This window comes from Ranitomeya imitator, chromosome 1 (genome assembly GCF_032444005.1).
Source record: "Ranitomeya imitator isolate aRanImi1 chromosome 1, aRanImi1.pri, whole genome shotgun sequence".
Classification (NCBI taxonomy): domain Eukaryota; kingdom Metazoa; phylum Chordata; class Amphibia; order Anura; family Dendrobatidae; genus Ranitomeya; species Ranitomeya imitator.
In genome coordinates, this window is record NC_091282.1 from 531,880,775 (window position 1) to 531,895,381 (window position 14,607).

Genomic DNA, 14,607 nt, shown 5'->3' on the forward strand with positions numbered 1-14,607 from the left:
TTTTAATATTTAACCTCACTACATTATTTAAATAGTTTGACTATAATTATAACCCTATAATTGTATATATATAATATATATTTACTGTATATATATGTATATATATATATATATATATATATATATATATATTAGCGATGAGCGAATATACTCGTTACTTGAGATTTCCCGAGCACGCTCGGGGGTCCTCCGAGGATTTTTTAGTGCTTGGAAATTTAGTTTTTATTGCTGCAGCTGAATGATTTATATCTGTTAGCCAGCTTAAATACATGTGGGGATTCCCTAGCAACCAGGCAACCCCCACATGTACTTATGCTGGCTAGCAGATGTAAATCATTCAGCTGCAGCAATAAAAACTAAATTTTCGAGCACTAAAAAATACTCGGGAAATCTCGAGTAACGAGTATATTCACTCATCACTAATATATACAGTGGGGCAAAAAAGTATTTAGTCAGTCAGCAATAGTGCAAGTTCCACCACTTAAAAAGATGAGAGGCGTCTGTAATTTACATCATAGGTAGACCTCAACTATGGGAGACAAACTGAGAAAAAAAAATCCAGAAAATCACATTGTGTGTTTTTTTAACATTTTATTTGCATATTATGGTGGAAAATAAGTATTTGGACAGAAACAAACAATCAAGATTTCTGGCTCTCACAGACCTGTAACTTCTTCTTTAAGAGTCTCCTCTTTCCTCCACTCATTATCTGTAGTAATGGCACCTGTTTAAACTTGTTATCAGTATAAAAAGACACCTGTGCACACCATCAAACAGTCTGGTCTTCACCATAGTGGAGTTTGGAGTCAAAGAGCTGTCAAAGGACACCAGAAACAAAATTGTAGCCCTGCACCAGGCTGGGAAGACTGAATCTGCAATAGCCAACCAGCTTGGAGTGAAGAAATCAACAGTGGGAGCAATAATTAGAAAATGGAAGACATACAAGACCACTGATAATCTCCCTCGATCTGGGGCTCCACGCAAAATCCCACCCCGTGGGGTCAGAATGATCACAAGAACGGTGAGCAAAAATCCCAGAACCACGCGGCGGGACCTAGTGAATGAACTGCAGAGAGCTGGGACCAATGTAACAAGGCCTACCATAAGTAACACACTACGCCACCATGGACTCAGATCCTGCAGTGCCAGACGTGTCCCACTGCTTAAGCCAGTACATGTCTAGGCCCGTCTGAAGTTTGCTAGAGAGCATTTGGATGATCCAGAGGAGTTTTGGGAGAATGTCCTATGGTGTGATGAAACCAAACTGGAACTGTTTGGTAGAAACACAACTTGTCGTGTTTGGAGGAAAAAGAATACTGAGTTGCATCCATCAAACACCATACCTACTGTAAAGCATGGTGGTGGAAACATCATGCTTTGGGGCTGTTTCTCTGCAAAGGGGCCAGGACGACTGATCCGGGTACATGAAAGAATGAATGGGGCCATGTATCGTGAGATTTTTAGTGCAAACCTCCTTCCATCAACAAGGGCATTGAAGATGAAACGTGGCTGGGTCTTTCAACATGACAATGATCCAAAGCACACCGCCAGGGCAACGAAGGAGTGGCTTCGTAAGAAGCATTTCAAGGTCCTGGAGTGGCCTAGCCAGTCTCCAGATCTCAACCCTATAGAAAACCTTTGGAGGGAGTTGAAAGTCCGTGTTGCCAAGCGAAAAGCCAAAAACATCACTGCTCTAGAGGAGATATGCATGGAGGAATGGGCCAACATACCAACAACAGTGTGTGGCAACCTTGTGAAGACTTACAGAAAACGTTTGACCTCTGTCATTGCCAACAAAGGATATATTACAAAGTATTGAGATGAAATTTTGTTTCTGACCAAATACTTATTTTCCACCATAATATGCAAATAAAATGATAAAAAAACAGACAATGTGATTTTCTGGATTTTTTTTTCTCAGTTTGTCTCCCATAGTTGAGGTCTACCTATGATGTAAATTACAGACGCCTCTCATCTTTTTAAGTGGTGGAACTTGCACTATTGCTGACTGACTAAATACTTTTTTGCCCCACTGTATATACATATATATATATGTATATATATATACTGTATATATAAAATCTGTATATTGCAAAACATTTAATATAAATGTTGCTTTTTAGGCCAAATTGATGCATAAAATCACTACCTCATCTACTCACCACTAGCTCTCAAAGTAATTTCCAAGCTGATTTTCATAGTTTCAGTACATAAAGAATTTACATACGCTGTTCATACAATGTCTTTGCAAAATTCTGCATGATTTTACACTAAATCATAAATGCTAAGTGGAAATAATTTCTGAATTGATTACAGAGCATGTGTAACCTGCTGATAGAGCTGCAGAAATGCACTGCACAATTCTTTAGATACACACCATACTAAACAAATGTCACTTTTTGGCAACATTTCTTACACTTAAAAGAAACCTGTTAAGCGATTCATGCTGCCCAAACCATCCTGATATTTTATTCTCTGGAGCATTTCAGAGAAAATATAGTTTGAAGATCCAGCTGGGAACCATAGTTCGTCTTCTCCCTCAGCCGGCTCTTCCCATCGCCTCTGCAGGTGACTGACAGTTCTCACCCAGTGTATACATGTGGTTTATTTCATAGTATAATCTATGTGTCTGCAATCAAGCAGCCAGGCTTCGATTCATGCTGCCCAAGGGTTGAGCAGCTTATATCGTCAGACAATTACCCTTAGGCCGGTTTCACACGTCAGTGGCTCCAGTAAGTGAGGTGACAGTTTCCTCACGTACCGGAGACACTGACTCACGTAGACACATTAAAATCAATGTGTCTCTGCACATGTCAGTGTGTTTTCACAGACCGTGTGTCTGTTTGGAAAACACAGAGACATGTCAGTGTTTGTGGGAGCGCACGGATCACACGGACCCATTAAAGTCAATGGGTCCGTGTAAAACACGTACCGCACACGGATGCTACTGTAAGCGCTATCCCCACCGCATGTGGTGCTGAAGCCGGTATTCATCCATTCTTCCCAGCAGCGTTCGCTGGAAAGAAGGAATGAATAATCTTTTTTTTAAATTTATTTTTGTTTTTAAAATAAAGTTGCCGGTAATCTGCCCCCTTCATTCCTTCTTTCCAGCAAACGCTGCTGGGCAGAAAGGGATGAATACCGGCTTCAGCACCGCACGTAGGGGACAGCGCTTAACTCTAGCACTGTCTCCTGCATGGTCCGTGTGGTCCTCAGTCGGCACACAGGCGGCACACGGCTGCCGCACGTGTGCCACACTGATGTTCAACGTAAGCACACGGACACGAATAATTCCGGTACCAATTTTTCTGGTACCGGAATTATCTGGACGTGTGAGACTGGCCTTAAGTGGTAAAGGTGGAGAATTGGGAAGAGCTTGGGAAATGAATGAAACTGAAATTTTCGGCACTATACATCCAGTTATCCGGTTTGTAAAGAAAAATCAGTGGACGACTTTTTAAATCTCAGACATGAATGGCGTCTCTGACCACGCCAATATCCAAGTCTAAGAAAATACGACCCCCAATTTATCACAGCAAATAATGCATAAATCTGTCATAAAACACTTTGAAATGTTAGATTTTGCATAACACCGAGTTGTGCAAAAATGTTGCGACTTTTCAAAGCATTTTACTACAAATTTAGCCAATTGCACCAAAGATAATTGAGTAAGATTTGTGGTATGCTACAGCTCATCATGGATTAGATGAGTGGGCCTAGCCATTACTGCTCTAGAAAATAGGTTAAAATGAAGATAGATAGTGCATAAAGTTAAACTCCAATTTATGTGTTAAGTATCTTCATTTTGACCTATTTGACCTAAGCAGTTATACAATTCTATTTTCATATATTTATGTTTGCATACTATAGCGTTAGAGTGCAACTTTATTTGATGGTTATATATGGAGATGGCTACTCTTAGATTGCACCTGTTCACACCTGATTTCTGTTTATAAATGACGGTCAGTCTTTGATAGTTAAAATTCTGAATAATAATAACAAATATTGGCTAACCATCTGAACAAGTGCATCACAAAAATGTTATTGTGAATATGCATGTGTTATGTGTGTGCTATTTCATATATGCTTGTGTGCATGTAATGTGTACTGTAATAGCATGAGCATATTTTACATGTCACATAGTTGCATAGGTTGAAAAAAGACCTAGATCCACCAAGTTCAATCTTTCTCCACCAATTGTACTGCATGGGGAGGATCCTTCACTGCAAGTTTCAGCTCATGATCTGCATCAAAGATAATTCCATTGTCACCTCTATATGTTGGCCTTTTCTCAAAACTGACATCTTATTATGTTAATATAATTATGGAAAACTGAAGTTCGAGAGCAATATGCAGAAGATATCCCATTTATAGAACCAATATACAGCACAGAAGACATCTCATTTATAGAACCAATATACAGTGCAGAAGATATCCCATTTATAGAGCCAATTTACATCACAGAAGATATCTCATTTATAGATCCAATATACAGCGTAGAAGATATCTCATTTATAGAGCCAATTTACATCACAGAAGATATCCCATTTATAGAGCTAATATACAGCGCAGAAGATATCCCATTTATAGAGCCAATTTACATCACAGAAGATATCCCATTTATAGAGCCAATATACAGCGTAGAAGATATCTCATGTATAGAGCCAATATACATCACAGAAGATATCCCATTTATAGAGCTAATATACAGCGCAGAAGATATCCCATTTATAGAGCTAATATACAGAGCAGAAGATATCCCATTTATAGAGCTAATATACAGAGCAGAAGATATCCCATTTATAGAGCCAATATACAGAGCAGAGGATATCCCATTAATAGAGCGAATACACAGCACAGAAAATGTCTCATTTATAGAGCCAATATACAGCGTAGAAGATATCCCATTTATAGAGCCAATTTACATCACAGAAGATATCCCATTTATAGACCTAATATACAGCGCAGAAGATATCCCATTTATATAGCCAATATACAGCGCAGAAGATATCCCATTTATAGAGCCAATATACAGAGCAGAGGATATCCCATTTATAGAGCGAATACACAGAGCAGAGGATATCCCATTTATAGAGCGAATACACGGCACAGAAGATATCTCATTTATAGAGCCAATATACAGCACAGAAGATATCCCATTTATAGAGCCAATATACAGAGCAGAGGATATCCCATTTATAGAGCGAATACACAGCACAGAAGATATTCCATTTATAGAGCCAATATACAGCGCAGAAGATATCCCATTTATAGAGCCAATATACAGAGCAGAGGATATCCCATTTATAGAGCCAATATACAGCGTAGAAGATATCTCATTTATAGAGCCAATATACAGCACAGAAGATATCCCATTTATAGAGCCAATATACAGCGCAGAAGATATCCCATTTATAGAGCCAATATACAGAGCAGAGGATATCCTATTTATAATGCGAATACACAGCACAGAAGATATCCCATTTATAGAGCCAATTTACATCACAGAAGATATCCCATTTATAGAGCCAATATACAGCGCAGAAGATATCCCATTTATAGAGCCAATTTACATCACAGAAGATATCCCATTTATAGAGCCAATATACAGCACAGAAGATATCCCATTTATAGAGCCAATATACAGCACAGAAGATATCCCATTTATAGAGCCAATATACAGCACAGAATATATCCCATTTATAGAGCCAATATACAGCGCAGAAGATATCCTATTTATAGAGCCAATATACAGCGCAGAAGATATCCCATTTATAGAGGCAATGTACAGAAGAGAAGATATCTCATTTATAGATCCAATATACAGTGCAGAATACATCCTATTTATAGAGCCAATATACAGAAGAGAAGATATCCCATTTATAGAGCCAATTTACAGAAGAGAAGATATCCCATTTATAGAGCTAATATACAGCGCAGAAGATATCCCATTTATAGAGCCAATATACAGCGCAGAAGATATCCCATTTATAGAGCCAATATACAGAGCAGAGGATATCCCATTAATAGAGCGAATACACAGCACAGAAGATGTCTCATTTATAGAGCCAATATACAGCGTAGAAGATATCCCTTTTATAGAGCCAATTTACATCACAGAAGGTATCCCATTTACAGAGCTAATATACAGCACAGAAGATATCCCATTTATAGAGCCAATATACAGCGCAGAAGAAATCCCATTTATAGAGCCAATATACAGAGCAGAGGATATCCTATTTATAAAGCGAATACACAGCACAGAAGATATCCCATTTATAGAGCCAATATACAGCGCAGAAGATATCCCATTTATAGAGCCAATATACAGAGCAGAGGATATCCTATTTATAAAGCGAATACACAGCACAGAAGATATCCCATTTTTAGAGCCAATTTACATCACAGAAGATATCCCATTTATAGAGCCAATATACAGCGCAGAAGATATCCCATTTATAGAGCCAATATACAGCACAGAAGATATCCCATTCATAGAGCCAATATACAGAGCAGAGGATATCCCATTAATAGAGCGAATACACAGCACAGAAGATGTCTCATTTATAGAGCCAATATACAGCACAGAAGATATCCCATTTATAGAGCCAATATACAGCGCAGAAGATATCCCATTTATAGAGCCAATATACAGCGCAGAAGATATCCCATTTATAGAGCCAATATACAGCGCAGAAGATATCCCATTTATAGAGCCAATATACAGCACAGAAGATATCCCATTTATACAGCCAATATACAGAGCAGAGGATATCCCATTAATAGAGCGAATACACAGCACAGAAGATGTCTCATTTATAGAGCCAATATACAGCACAGAAGATATCCCATTTATAGAGCCAATATACAGCGCAGAAGATATCCTATTTATAGAGCCAATATACAGCACAGAAGATATCCTATTTATAGAGGCAATATACAGTGCAGACGATATCTCATTGATAGAGGCAAACTGACATCTTATTATGTTAATATAATTATGGAAAACTGAAGTTCGAGAGCAATATACAGAAGACATCCCATTTATAGAGCCAATATACAGAAGAGAAGATATCTCATTTATAGATCCAATATACAGTGCAGAATATATCCTATTTATAGAGCCAATATACAGAAGAGAAGATATCCCATTTATAGAGCCAATTTACAGAAGAGAAGATATCCCATTTATAGAAACAATATACAGCGCAGAAGATATCCCATTTATAGAGCCAATATACAGCGCAGAAGATATCCCATTTATAGAGCCAATATACAGAGCAGAGGATATCCCATTAATAGAGCGAATACACAGCACAGAAGATATCTCATTTATAGAGCCAATATACAGCGTAGAAGATATCCCATTTATAGAGCTAATACACAGCGCAGAAGATATCCCATTTATAGAGCCAATTTACATCACAGAAGATATCCCATTTATAGAGCCAATATACAGCACAGAAGATATCCTATTTATAGAGCCAATATACATCACAGAAGATATCCCATTTATAGAGCCAATTTACATCACAGAAGATATCCCATTTATAGAGCCAATATACAGCACAGAAGATATCCCATTTACAGAGCCAATATACAGAGCAGAAGATATCCCATTTATAGAGCCAATATACAGAGCAGAAGATATCCTATTTACAGAGCCAATAAGCAGAGCAGAATATATCCCATTTATAGAGCCAATATACAGAGCAGAAGATATCCTATTTATAGAGCCAATATATTAAGCAGAATATATCCCATTTATAGAGCCAATATACAGAGCAGAGGATATCCCATTAATAGAGCGAATACACAGCACAGAAGATGTCTCATTTATAGAGCCAATATACAGCGTAGAAGATATCCCATTTATAGAGCCAATAAACAGCGCAGAAGATATCCCATTTATAGAGCGAATACACAGCACAGAAGATATCCCATTTATAGAGCCAATATACAGCGCAGAAGATATCCTATTTATAGAGCCAATATACAGCACAGAAGATATCCTATTTATAGAGGCAATATACAGGGCAGACGATATCTCATTGATAGAGGCAAACTGACATCTTATTATGTTAATATAATTATGGAAAACTGAAGTTCGAGAGCAATATACAGAAGACATCCCATTTATAGAGCCAATATACAGAAGAGAAGATATCTCATTTATAGATCCAATATACAGTGCAGAATATATCCTATTTATAGAGCCAATATACAGAAGAGAAGATATCCCATTTATAGAAACAACATACAGCGCAGAAGATATCCCATTTATAGAGCCAATATACAGCGCAGAAGATATCCCATTTATAGAGCCAATATACAGAGCAGAGGATATCCCATTAATAGAGCGAATACACAGCACAGAAGATATCTCATTTATAGAGCCAATATACAGCGTAGAAGATATCCCATTTATAGAGCTAATACACAGCGCAGAAGATATCCCATTTATAGAGCCAATTTACATCACAGAAGATATCCCATTTATAGAGCCAATTTACATCACAGAAGATATCCCATTTATAGAGCCAATTTACATCACAGAAGATATCCCATTTATAGAGCCAATATACAGCACAGAAGATATCCCATTTATAGAGCCAATTTACATCGCAGAAGATATCCCATTTATAGAGCCAATATACAGCACAGAAGATATCCCATTTATAGAGCCAATTTACATCACAGAAGATATCCCATTTATAGAGCCAATATACAGAGCAGAAGATATCCCATTTATAGAGCCAATATACAGAGCAGAGGATATCCCATTAATAGAGCGAATACACAGCACAGAAAATGTCTCATTTATAGAGCCAATATACAGCGTAGAAGATATCCCATTTATAGAGCCAATAAACAGCGCAGAAGATATCCCATTTATAGAGCGAATACACAGCACAGAAGATATCCCATTTATAGAGCCAATATACAGCGCAGAAGATATCCTATTTATAGAGCCAATATACAGCACAGAAGATATCCTATTTATAGAGGCAATATACATGGCAGACGATATCTCATTGATAGAGGCAAACTGACATCTTATTATGTTAATATAATTATGGAAAACTGAAGTTCGAGAGCAATATACAGAAGACATCCCATTTATAGAGCCAATATACAGAAGAGAAGATATCTCATTTATAGATCCAATATACAGTGCAGAATATATCCTATTTATAGAGCCAATATACAGAAGAGAAGATATCCCATTTATAGAGCCAATTTACAGAAGAGAAGATATCCCATTTATAGAAACAACATACAGCGCAGAAGATATCCCATTTATAGAGCCAATATACAGCGCAGAAGATATCCCATTTATAGAGCCAATATACAGAGCAGAGGATATCCCATTAATAGAGCGAATACACAGCACAGAAGATATCTCATTTATAGAGCCAATATACAGCGTAGAAGATATCCCATTTATAGAGCTAATACACAGCGCAGAAGATATCCCATTTATAGAGCCAATTTACATCACAGAAGATATCCCATTTATAGAGCCAATATACAGCGCAGAAGATATCCCATTTATAGAGCCAATATACAGCACAGAAGATATCCTATTTATAGAGCCAATATACATCACAGAAGATATCCCATTTATAGAGCCAATATACAGCACAGAAGATATCCCATTTATAGAGCCAATATACAGCACAGAAGATATCCCATTTATAGAGCCAATATACAGCACAGAAGATATCCCATTTATAGAGCCAATATACAGCACAGAAGATATCCCATTTACAGAGCCAATATACAGAGCAGAAGATATCCCATTTATAGAGCCAATATACAGAGCAGAAGATATCCTATTTACAGAGCCAATAAGCAGAGCAGAATATATCCAATTTATAGAGCCAATATACAGAGCAGAGGATATCCCATTAATAGAGCGAATACACAGCACAGAAGATATCTCATTTATAGAGCCAATATACAGCGTAGAAGATATCCCATTTATAGAGCCAATAAACAGCGCAGAAGATATCCCATTTATAGAGCCAATAAACAGCGCAGAAGATATCCCATTTATAGAGCGAATACACAGCGCAGAAGATATCCCATTTATAGAGCCAATTTAAATCACAGAAGATGTCTCATTTATAGAGCGAATATACAGAGCAGAAGATATCCCATTTATAGAGTCAATAGAAAGCACTGAAGATATCCCATTTATAGAGCCAATATACAGTGGAGAACGTAACTCAACTGTAAGAGCCTTTTAATCTAAAACGAATGGATATAAAATTATGTTTTTCTATTGTCCTAAGAAATAAAAACTTTCCTGCACATGTTGTCGTCTGAAGTCATTGCTCCCTGATTGCTCCTTGGCAGCAGCGCTAAACATTGTTTTGTCTATTACACATGCTCCAGTATTGGTCAGGATTACATGTTACTTTGATAGTTTATTAAGATATTTAAGAAGTTAAGATACTTTTTTAAATCTAATCTTACTGTTCTGCACTAATAACTGTTCAGCCATTTTCCAATATTCGATGCAGAATTTGATGAGTTAAAAAAATGCATATGCAATAAAGCATTTCCAAAAGAAATAGGTGGTGAACATCAATTTGCATATGATGTTTGTATCTTACTCGGCCAAGCAACCCAATTAGTTAGTGGAAATCATCAGTCTGCACTCCGATGACATCTGGGTGCAGTTCGATTTTCATACGCTGACAGAGTGGAGACAAAGGAGAATTTTTTCTCTCTAACTTCTCCTCATCTGAGATAACCAGATCACACCATGATCACACTATGATCAAATTCTGATCAGCGTGTGAATAGCGTAATCATCACAGTTCAATCGGATGAGATTACCTCGTGTAATCCTAGCCTAAGATAGCCATTATTTGCAGTGGGTACGGAAAGTATTCAGACCCCTTTAAATTTTTCACTCTTTGTTTCATTGCAGCCATTTGGTAAATTCAAAAAAGTTCATTTTTTTTCTCATTAATGTACATTCTGGGGGCAGCACGGTGGCGCAGTGGTTAGCACTGCAGCCTTGCAGCGCTGGGGTCCTGGGTTCTAATCCCACCCAGGACAACATCTGCAAAGGGTTTGTATGTTCTCTGTGTTTGCGTGGGTTTTTTCCGGGCACTCCGGTTTCCTCCCACATTCCAAAGACATATTGATAGGGATTCTAGATTGTGAGCCCCATCGGGGACAGTGATGATAATGTGTGCAAAACTGTAAAGCGCTGCGGAATATGTTAGCGCTATATAAAAAAATAAAGATTATTACTCTGCATCCATCTTGACTGAAAAAAACAGAAATGTAGAAATACTTCCAAATTTATTATAAAAGAAAAACTGAAATATCACATGGTCGTAAGTATTCAGACTAGTGATCAGCGAGTGTGCTTGTTACTCGAGATTTCCAAGCATACTCGGGTGTTCTCCAAGTATTTTGGGCATGCTCGGAGATTATGTTTGAGTCACCACAGCTGCATGATTTGCAGCTGTTAAACAGCCTGAATACATGTGGGGGTTCCCTGTTTGTTAGGGAATCCTGACATGTATTCAGGCTGTCTAGCAGCCTCAAAGCATGCAGCTGCATCGACTCAAACATAATCTCAGTGCAAGCCCCAAATACTCGAAGAACACCCAAGCATGTTAAGAAATCTCAAGTAACGAGTATACTCGCTCATCATTAATTCAGACCCATGGGTCAGTATTGAGTAGAAGCACCCTTTCGAGCTAGTACAGCCATGAGTCTTCTTGGGAATGGTGCAACAAGCTTTTCACACCTGGATTTGGGGATCCTCTGCCATTCTTCCTTGCAGATCCTCTGCAGTTCCATCAGGTTGGAAGGTGAACGTTGGTGGACAGCCATTTTCAGGTCTCTCCAGAGATGCTCAATTGGGTTTAGGTCAGGGCTCAGGCTGGGCCAGTCAATAATCATTACAGAGTTGTTCTGAAGCCACTCCTTTGTTAGGTTAGCTGTGTGCTTAGGGTCATTGTCTTGTTGAAAGGTAAACTTTTGGCCAAGTCTGAGGTCCAAAGCACTCTGGAAGAGGTTTTCATCCAGGATATCTCTGTACTTGGCTGCATTCATGTTTCCTTCAATTGCAACCAGTAGTTATGTCCCTGCAGCTGAAAAACACCCCCATAGCATGATGCTGCCACCACCATGTTTCACTGTTTGGATTGTATTGGGCAGGTGATGAGCAGTGCCTGGTTTTCTCCACACATACCTCTTAGAATTATCATCAAAAAGGTCTATCTTCGTCTCATCAAACCAGAGAATCTTATTTCTCATAGTCTGGGAGTCCTTCAAGTGTTTTTTAGCAAACTCTATGCGGGCTTTCATATGTCGTGCAATGAGGAGAGGCTTACGTTGGGCCACTCTGCCATAAATGCCCGACTGGTGGAGGGCTACACTGATAGTTGACTTTGCGGAACTTTCTCCCATCTCCCTACTGCATCTGTAGAGCTCAGCCACAGTGATCTTGGGGTTCTTCTTTACCTCTCTCACCAAGGCTCTTCTCCCATGATTGCTCAGTTTGGCAGGACGGCTAGGTCTAAAACGGCTTCTGGTGGTCCCAAACCTCTTCCATTTAAGGTATATGGAGGACACTGTGCTCATAGGAAACTTGGGTACTGCAGGAATTCTTTTGTAACCTTGGGCAGATCTGTGCCTTGCCTCATTTCTGTCTCTGAGCTCCTTGGCCAGTTCCTTTGACCTCATGATTCTCATTTGGTCTTACATGCACCGTGAACTATGAGGTCTTAGAACCATCTCAAAGAGGATCACAAGGAAATGGACAGCATGTGACTTAAATATGAGTGTCTGAGCAAAGGGTCTGAATACTTATGACCATATGATATTTCAGTTTTTGTTTTTTAATAAATTTGCTAAAATTTCTACATTTGTTTTTTTTCAGTCAAGATGGATGCAGAGTGTACATTAATGAGAAAAAATGAACTTTTTTGAATTTACCAAATGGCTGCAATGAAACAAAGAGTGAAAAATTTAAAAGGGTCTAACTACTTTCCGTACCCACTGTATATAATTTGTATGGTTTCCCCTATATCTGTGTTAGTTTGCTCCAGTCTCCTTCCATACAGTGGGGAAAAAATATTTAGTGAGCCACCAATTGTGCAAGTTCTCCCACTTAAAAAGATGAGAGAGGCCTGTAATTGACATCATAGGTAGACCACAACTATGAGAGTCAAAATGAGAAAACAAATATAGAAAATCACCTTGTCTGATTTGACAAGATTTATTTTGCAAATTATGGTGGAAATTAAGTATTTGGTCATTAACAAAAGTTCATCTCAATATTTTGTTATATGTCCTTTGTTGGCAATGACAGAGGTTAAATGTTTTCTGTAAGTCTTTACAAGTTTGGCACACGCTGTTGGTGGTATGTTGGCCCATTCCTCCATGCAGATCTCTTCTAGAGCAGTGATGTTTTGGGCCTGTCACTGGGCAACACGGACTTTCAACTCCCTCCAAAGGTTTTCTATGGGGTTGAGATCTGGAGACTTTCACATGCTTCTTCCGAAGCCACTCCTTCATTGCCCTGGTGGTGTACTTGGGATCATTATCATGCTGAAAGACCCATCCATGTTTCATCTTCAATGGCCTTGCTGATGGAAGGAGGTTTGCACTCAAAATCTCACGATACATGGCCCATTCATTCTTTCTTGTACACCGATCAGTCGTCGTTGTCCCTTTGCAGTGAAACAGCCCCAAAACATGATGTTGCCATCCCCATGCTTCACAGTAGGTATGGTGTTCTTTGGATGTAACTCAACATTCTGTCTCCTCCAAAGACAACGAGTTTTGTTTCTACCAAACAGATCTACTTTGGTTTCATCAGACCATATGACATTCTTTCAATACTATTCTTGATAATCCAAATGCTCTCTAGCAAACTTCAGACAGGCCCGGACATGTACTGGCTGAAGCAGGGGGACACGTCTGGCACTGTGGGATCTGACTCCCTGGCAGCTTAGTTTGTTACTGATGGTAGCCTTTGTTACAGTGGTCCGAGCTCTATGCAAGTCATTCACTAGGTCCCCCCATGTGGTTCTGGGATTTTTGCTCACTGTTCTTGTGATCATTTTGACCACACGGGGTGAAATCTTGCGTTGAGCCCCAGATCGAGGGAGATTATCAGTGGTCTTGTATGTCTTCCGTTTTTTTTATTATTGCTCCCACGGTTGATTTCATCACACCAAGCTGCTTGCCTGTTGCAAATTCAGTCTTTCCAGCCTGATGCAGGACTACATTTTTGTTTCTGGTGTTCTTTGAAAGCTCTTTGGTCTTCACCGTAGTGGAGTTTGAAGTGTGACTGTTTGATGTTGTGGACAGGTGTCTTTTATACTAATAACAACTTCAAACAGGTGCCATTATTACCGTTAATGAGTGGAGGACAGAGGAGCCTCTTAAAGAAGAAGTTACAGGTCTGTGAGAGCCAAAAATCTTGCATGTTTTTAGGTGACCAAATACTTATTTTCCACCATAATTTGCAAAATAAATCTTGCCAAATCAGATAAGGTAATTTTCTGGATTTGTTTTCTCATTTTGACTCTCATGGTTATGGTCTACCTATGATGTCACTTACAGGCC

At 38.7% G+C, this 14,607-nt stretch overlaps 1 protein-coding gene across 2 annotated transcripts in view; it reads left to right on the plus strand.

The window, feature by feature from the left end:
• PAX5 (paired box 5) overlaps window positions 1-14,607 on the plus strand; it is a 517,932-nt gene that overhangs the window by 79,331 nt on the left and 423,994 nt on the right. The gene's annotated exons all lie outside the window — the stretch shown is intronic.